Source organism: Thunnus thynnus, chromosome 21 (assembly GCF_963924715.1).
Source record: "Thunnus thynnus chromosome 21, fThuThy2.1, whole genome shotgun sequence".
NCBI lineage: Eukaryota > Metazoa > Chordata > Actinopteri > Scombriformes > Scombridae > Thunnus > Thunnus thynnus.
Window position 1 is genome coordinate 17,885,945 of NC_089537.1, and position 8,084 is coordinate 17,894,028.

Below are 8,084 nucleotides of genomic sequence, written 5' to 3' on the forward strand. Positions count from 1 at the left end.
TCTACTGATAACGTGGCAACAATTGTGTGCACACATGCAAAACACATGCAGTGTACATACTGTACAGACATACACACACACCTTTTTTTGTGAAGACTTCGGTAGCTCGAGCAGGGCCGAAATATTCTGCAGCAGTCACTCATGAAGAGAAATTCTTAATAATAAATATCCAGCCAATAATGAATGTGCTGCTGGCTGCAGTTGTCTTGGGGGCATAATATCTAATTTCCTCCCAATGTTTCATATCCCTACTCCTGCATGTCGACACAGTCCATCATTACACTCCAATGCAGGTTCCTATCACTTTTATTTATTTTTCAAATCAATATATAAATCAAAGCCTGGACAGATGAGATCCAATAAATTACAGAGTGCCGGACAAATGTAGAATGTTAACTGTGTACCAGGAGAGAAGATTCCCATGGGTGCTGCCTGGTCTGCGCTGTGTGCTGGAAGAAAATCTACTAAATGTCATATTAAATCATGGCTAACTTGAATATTACTCAATGCTGTTTTTAATACAAGTGGAAAAACTCGTCTTAATTACATCCAAGGCCCTACCTGAATAGGTTTCATAAGAATGTATGTATCTTCATGGATGGTCTTCTATATCTTACCTTATTTTGTTCATTTTTGAAAAACTAAACAAACACATGGATTAGACAAGCAAATTGATTATGTTGGGGTGGAATTTAGTTGAAAAAGTAGACAAAATAGTTTTTACACTGAAATGTCCCTCTGTGATACATCCTGGTAGGGAGGGATCTCATTTTGCATCCCTTCCCACCAGGCATTCATTTAAATTTGAACTGGGGATGCAAAATAGGGCAATGGAGCGCTGATCCTCACCAGCCACAGTGTGTGAGTCACCCCCGTTCTATTCCAAGCTCAGCCACATGGAAAAAGAGGAGGGTAAGTCGGAGAAGGGGAAGAAACAGGGGCAAGAGGATAGAGAACCAGATGAAATAGAGCATAGAGAACAGGGGAGTCAGCCTCATAAACCTGCAGCTGCCATGTTGAATCCTCACTGCGGACTCACGTAGGTGCAGGGGGCTAACCAGTCAGCTCGGGCACAGACCATAACGTGAAGGGCGGGCTCAGAGGGCACACACACACACACACACACACTCTCAGAGCTATACCTGAGCGTGGCAATCATCGCTATCAGCAGGGAATATGCTACCATCAGGCCCAATAACATCAGAGCGCACCTTAGCGCTGACACCACATGACATGCATATGTGCAGAGGCAGCGTGAGGCGATGCCGGGCCAGGCAGCAGCAGGGGTTTGAAGGAGATTCCCACTGACAGTGGTCCAGTGGGGGGAGAGGAGACCTCCACTGCAAAGTGAAACAACAGGCCTTCTTCACTTCATGGAAGGAACACAAAGAGCACAGTGGAGCCGCATGGGTACTGAGAATGTGAGAAAAGACAAGAAGAGAATAGAAAGAAAGAAATTATGTTAGCTGGTGTGAGTAGCAGGCATGTTGCGTACTTAATTAGCATGATAACTTGAAATCTATTAGGAAATGTGTGTCCATTTTTGAGTTCAAACATACAGTGTAAAACAGGTATATGTTTATCACCATAATGAGAAGCAATAAAGTATAGTATTCGATATTCATATATATATACATATATATATATATATATAGATATATAGAGATATATATATTACCCATACATGGTTACACAGTGCTCAATATCAAAATATTAAAGAAGATGCAGTCCCATTAGGTCTAAATTGTCACTATAGGAAGCAGGAGGGTCTATGATCATACAGGATGCATTTTAAACAAATAGATGCACCTTTTAGATCAAACTTTTGTCAATGCTTGAAATTTGAAAAAATGTTTCATGTCAACATGACTTTTTCTCTTCTCTGTCTGCAAGTCTTGTCAGTTCATCAAGGTCAAATCTTGTTTTTATCAAGATTTTGGCAACATCATTTTAGATGAGCAAAGGATCACATTGATCATTGATCATGTGGAGCACTGATGTTTGCACATAGAGGGATGTTGAGCACTAAGAACTGATAGGTAGACTGGTGGGAGAAGAACTATGCCTCACTTTATCCTAAATCCACAAGTTGTTAAGCAGGAGTGCAACTTGCCTGAAAGAAACAAATAAAAATTTTTAAAAAAGCCCCATCTGACTGTGTTGCCTTTGCTTCTTTTTTTTATGTTTTAAATGATATTGTGGCACCAATTTTATTCAAAGGGGGTATTTATAAGATAAGGCAAAAGAAAATTTTCTATCTTGTGATGTTTTTGATCAAACATCACAATATAGGACACCAAAACTCCAACCATGTGACACACGGAACAATTACATACAGCATCTTTTAACGCTACACTGCGAAACAAGATCTCATTTAAAAACAATAGCAAATCAGAAGGCAGTTGCTCTAACATGGAGAATATAGAGAATAAATAATCCAGTTGTCTGCAGTGCCCAACGCAAAGCAATTTAACGCATCAGTGGTAGCCGCCTATTAATTTCCTGTTGAAGGAGAGAGGGGGGAGCCTAGGAGCACTGATTGGAGGGACAACACAGCCGCATCATGTATCACCTCACAGCCAAACAAGACACACACTCGCAAATAAATGCATAAATGCACGCTCACACACACAAACATGCATCCACACAAGCAAATGCATGCATGTCATAATTGTAATCATGCTGTTTGGTTCCCAAAATGTCAGTGGTTGCATGAGAGCGAGGTGGCACTATATGCTTAATGATAGTGAATTAATAAGGTAAGCCTACAGATAGAGAGGCCCATGTGTGACTCTCATCCTTAGGGTGTTGCATCAATAATAGATCCCCCAGGCAGGCCATCCTCGCTTCTCCTATGCATGTGCTGGAAATCCCAGTCCGCTTTAATTAGGTACCCAGCTTTTTGACCCCTCCCCTGCTTACCAAATAACTAAAGAGGGCGTGGCAGCACCAATATCTTTGGCGCTGATCCACAACAAAAACACCTCTTTCGCCATGGGGGAGGAAGAAGGGGGGAGACCGTAGCACTATAAATCCAGAGGTATTTGGACACGGGCCACCATCAGTCCCAAGCGACCACTGTGATGGCAGCAAGCATGCAGGGGCCACAGCCAAGAAACCCCAAATAGCCTCCTTAAATACATCATAAATGCTGAACTTCTTTCTCTCTGTAATGTGTTCCTTTAATTTTGATATAGAACAGGGCATCTTATGTTCCCACAACACAAAACATGACGTTCTGGTCAGAGACAGATTTCTACAAATAAGAATTTTGTTTGCTAAAAGTTTTAAATGTTCGCCAAAAAATTCCGTTTACTAGCGATGAAGCAATTTCCCATCCATGGTAGAAAACAGAAACACTGGACTGTCTCTCCGCCACTCTGCTAGCTATTCATTTGACCTGTCTCATAGAATCAATGTGTTTTGTTTGATGCATGGTTTTTCATTATCACTATGGACCATCATTACTTTCCTCTTATTATAGTCTGGGGGACATTCGAGACAGTTCAGAAGAGCTGTGGATGAGGGACAACACACACACACACACACATACACATACACACACAGTCATTTCTTTCTTTTGGGGGAGAAAAAAAAAATGTGCCCCACAGACATAATGTCTGTATTTTCCTGCAATTAATTAATGGGTCCCCAGCTAGTTAGCAGTAGGCAGCACTTGTTTCACCGTGGCGACTGAGAGAGGGCGAAAGGGGTTGGAGCCAGGCTCGCCTCGGTAGCTGCAGGCTTTTAGTTGTGAGCCACTGGATTTGGACTATTTTTAACGAAATCCTTTTATGGATAGATAAATCTGATTTTATGCAAGAAGAGTCTCCTGGGTTTCAATTAACTGGGGGTCACGCTGCAGATCTATCACAAAAAGAAAGAGGGAAGGGGAGAGAAAAAGAAAGGGGGAGAGGAAAAGATAGAGGAGAAAGAGAAAGGGAAGAGGAAAGCCTTTAATTAATACGGTCTAATTAAACATTTGTGAAATGCATTATCTGCACTGTTTTTTCTTTGCGCTTTTTTTTTTGCTTTTTTTTTTTCATGATGAGCCACGGTTGCCTAATTGTTTGCTTGCCCCCCCCCCCACACTCCTAAAAGTTGTTTTGTAGTTACATCATGGTTGTTAATAATGCAAAAGATGCTTTGGATTTCCTTTTAACTGCAGTTTGTCTTTCCACAATTGAGGATTCAAAGAAAATTTGTAATTGGGAATGCTATGTTTCACGCCTTTCAACAAGAGTCCTCTGGGTGCCTCTTGAAAACATTTGACTAAGTGCAAAGATTTGGTGGCGTAGGGGTCGGAGGGGGGCGGGGGGGGCGGCATGCTTCTACAGGAGACTCTGGAAACTAATTTGATTCCTAAAACATGCAAGATGACAGCTTCCCACTGCACGGCGGAGGTAGATTTGACTTTGAATCATGACACATTGTTTAATCACGGGGCCACGAGGCATGGCAAGTCGCTAGACCTGAGGAAAGTCACATAAAGAGTGTCAAGCATGCGGGGCGAGAGATAGAGAGAGACGTAGAGAGGGCGAGAAAATCCATAACAGATTAAACAGTGTTTGGTCAAAACGCACGGTATGATACAGTACGAGCGTCTATCACCTTAGCGCTCTCTCTATCTCACTGAGATGCATATTTCTTCCCAGCCAGCCTGCTCTCTCATTGTTAAACTACCCACAGGGCACTTCTTAATGTGAAGTTGATCTCAGGTTATAGTCGCTTACACATGCACACACACATACTCACCGGTTCCACCCAGCGCACTCTACCCCCATTGCTGCAATGACATTTCTCTCCCCATTCAATTCCAAGCATGTGAAACAGTAGCAAAGCGTATTATGTCCATCGTTTTTCTCTCACCCTGCATAGTAGGGGAATGATTCAGTTCATCAGAGCATGGTAATATGCTCGTATACTTTTGGCTGAAATGCACACACATGGTGGACCAGCACAGGTTTATATGATGATACAAACCAAATACGTGAGACAACACAGGCCATAACATAGGTGATTGTGTTCAGAACTAAAGTATTGTCTTCTTTTGAGTATCAATACTAGCCTCAAATAAAGGATCCATCTCTCTCTTCTACATTGTTTTTGTTTTGTTTTTTTGCTTCAGTCTCACAGCTCTCATTGTTTTTGTTTTCAGCAAAAAAGCTCTAAAATTCTGCTGTACGCGACCTGTCTAGCACCATACAGCAGAAAAACGAAGTTAGCAACTAGCTGATGAACAGAGTGGAGCATTTAGCAGCTGAAGATATGACAAATATTTTCCTCAAAAGTTGGTGGAGAGTAAAACAGAACTAAAAGGAGAGTGAATAATGGACTTAAATTCATCAGGAGGCCAGAAACACCAAATGAATGCTAATATTGATCTGTTTCTGCTGGATGTTCGCTAACAAGCTCATTATATCAACTTAAATTGTTTCTGCTGCCCCAAAGTGGTCAAAAAATCTCTAACTAACAGAAAATAGTAAAAAGAAATTGTTAATGTGTGGCAAATCCTTGGGCAGTGGTGAAAATGAATTCACAATGCTCACAAAATAATAACCTCATAAATCATGACACATTCTTCATTCTTCTTCCCCCCATTTGGTATCAAATTGGTATCACTATCGGTGTTGGTGGTGATTCTGGCCCTGGTTTTATTGGTATCAGGTTGAAACCAAATTTTGTGATATCGCCCATCCGCACTGGCCAAGTGGGATCAGGTACAAACAGGGCAGCCAAGTGGTTGGTGTGTACACCATGTTCTGTGTGACACAGAAAAGTAACTTGTCTGCTCACTGAGGCAGAGATCTGTTTTATTGGCTGCTCCCTAAACCCCCTTTCTACCGATTTAGCCTCCTCTCTTTTTGCTTTCTTCTTCCCAGTTTTTGCTGTCTCTACTTCTCCCACCCTCTATTTCTCTATAGGGTCCTTTCTTCCCCCTCCTCCTCCACCACCCTCTCCTATATCAAGCTTGTTGTTTCTGGTTCCAAGGTGCTCAAAGTGGTGGCGGTGCTAATGTGCTAGCAGGGTGCTAGCAGGGTCTTCACTGAGCATGCCCAGAGAGCCAACCTAACTAATTAGAGATCCAACCTTGATGAGTGCTCTCTCTCTCTCTCTCTCTCTCACACACACACACACACACACACACACACACACACACACACACACACACACACACACACACACACACACACTGTCTCTCTCTCTTCATAAGAATGTGTATCTGGGCCCAGAAATTACTTAATATGATATATTAACATATTTCTGGCAGGAACGGCAGGAGGAGGGTGCTCGTTGGAGACAAATTATCCAAATTAATTTCTAATTTAAAATCCTATGCCTTTTATTATAAGCTGTGAGCACCCTTGGTACCAGAGACGCACGGAGGAAGAGGGATGAAGGCAGATAGGCAGAGGAGTGAAGTCAAGGATGGAAGGATGGAAGGAGGAGTAAGAGGATGCTTTAATAACCTAGGCTGGTTTTTGCCCACAAACCAAATGAATAAATGGGGGGGGGGGGGGGGGGTATGAAGACACAGGAAGGATTTAACTGTACATGGCCGGCTGAACTCAACCCAGCTTAATTCAGCCATGAGAGAACATCCCCAGAGAGGAAGAAGAGGAAAATGAAAATGGGTCCAAAAGTTTGAGGCATACTTGGATCTCCCCTTTGCTCTAATTAGTGGCCTCACAAATTCACTAAGCCTGAGAGGGAGGTGAAGCCAACGGCCACAACCATGGGTCAATCTTTGAGAAATTGTTTTGAATCTGCACACAATAGCCCTGGGTGCTCATGGGAAATGCAGGCCCGAAAGCATGTCCACGTGGAATGGCACTGGAGGTCTTCAGATCCTCAAAATGACCAATTAGGCCGTCTTATTTTGGCCAGAGATAATGCTGCTATCGGACAACATTCTCTGTTCATAATTAATGCCTATTTCTGAGGATTAGCTGCAACTCTTTCAAGGGCTTAACAGCTATAAACAGTTAAATGATTTATTGAATCACAAGGCATGAATTGTAATTACTGCACCGATTTGAAAAGGAATTCTCAGGCAGTCGGATGAAAGTGTAAGACTGGTAAATGTGCATGTACCATTGTGTAACATATAGGTCAACAGGCATGTGTTACACTTTAGTTTAAATAAAACAAAGCTCATGTCTGATACTCAAGTTAGAACAAGAAACGAACAGAGCCGTCGTGCTTCCACTGAAGGTGTTATTAACTATTGTGGTATATTGTTCTGAGTTTACCACCTTGACTGTCATATAAGTGCCAGTGTGGATTTGTTTTACAGTGTGTTCATTCTCAAATTAAACATGAAGCAGTAGCTCTGGATGATGATGTTCTGTCTGAAACTATCCCTTTCTGCATCATTTCAAGATCATAAAATTCACGTCACAAATTATTACCGCACCATGTCTTGCACTTTCTGAAGGCCATTTGTGAACAGAATTTCAACTGCAAATGTTTCCCCTTTAAAGAAGAAATTACAGGACAACAAGCGCTTCTACAGCGGTTACAACTGTATGTAAATAAAGAGTGTATCAGTCATTATATTCCTTATTAAGCCATTATCCACTGACGCAACGTGCGTCACACATGGACTTGTAACTGCATGTTTAATCACCAATCTACCCAGGAGCCTACAGCTTGTTTCAGCTAATATCAAATAATAGCACAGCTCACCGTGTAATGAACAAACACCCACTTCCCTACACAAAGACACGCACACACACAGCCTCGCTGCTACACCCTCTAAACATGGCGCTGCAGCACAGCGGACACGGACATGCGTCTTCTGTTTCTCTGCTCTCGGGGACGAGGAGGTTTGCGGCGCTTGTGTTTCAGCGGGTTTTTTGCTGCAACTCTGGGTGCTGTGTTGGCTTGGGGAGAGGCACAGCGCTGTAATTAAGGACAGAGTGAGGAGGATGTTCGTTAGATGTAGTGTCCTCATTAGTGTAAGTTCCACCCGGAGGTGGTGCTGAGCAACGGACACCTAATGAGACGCATATTGTAATGAAAGCAGGGGAACCAACAACCACCCAAGTGCAGGCATGGGCTCTCAAATTGGGGTGTGTGGA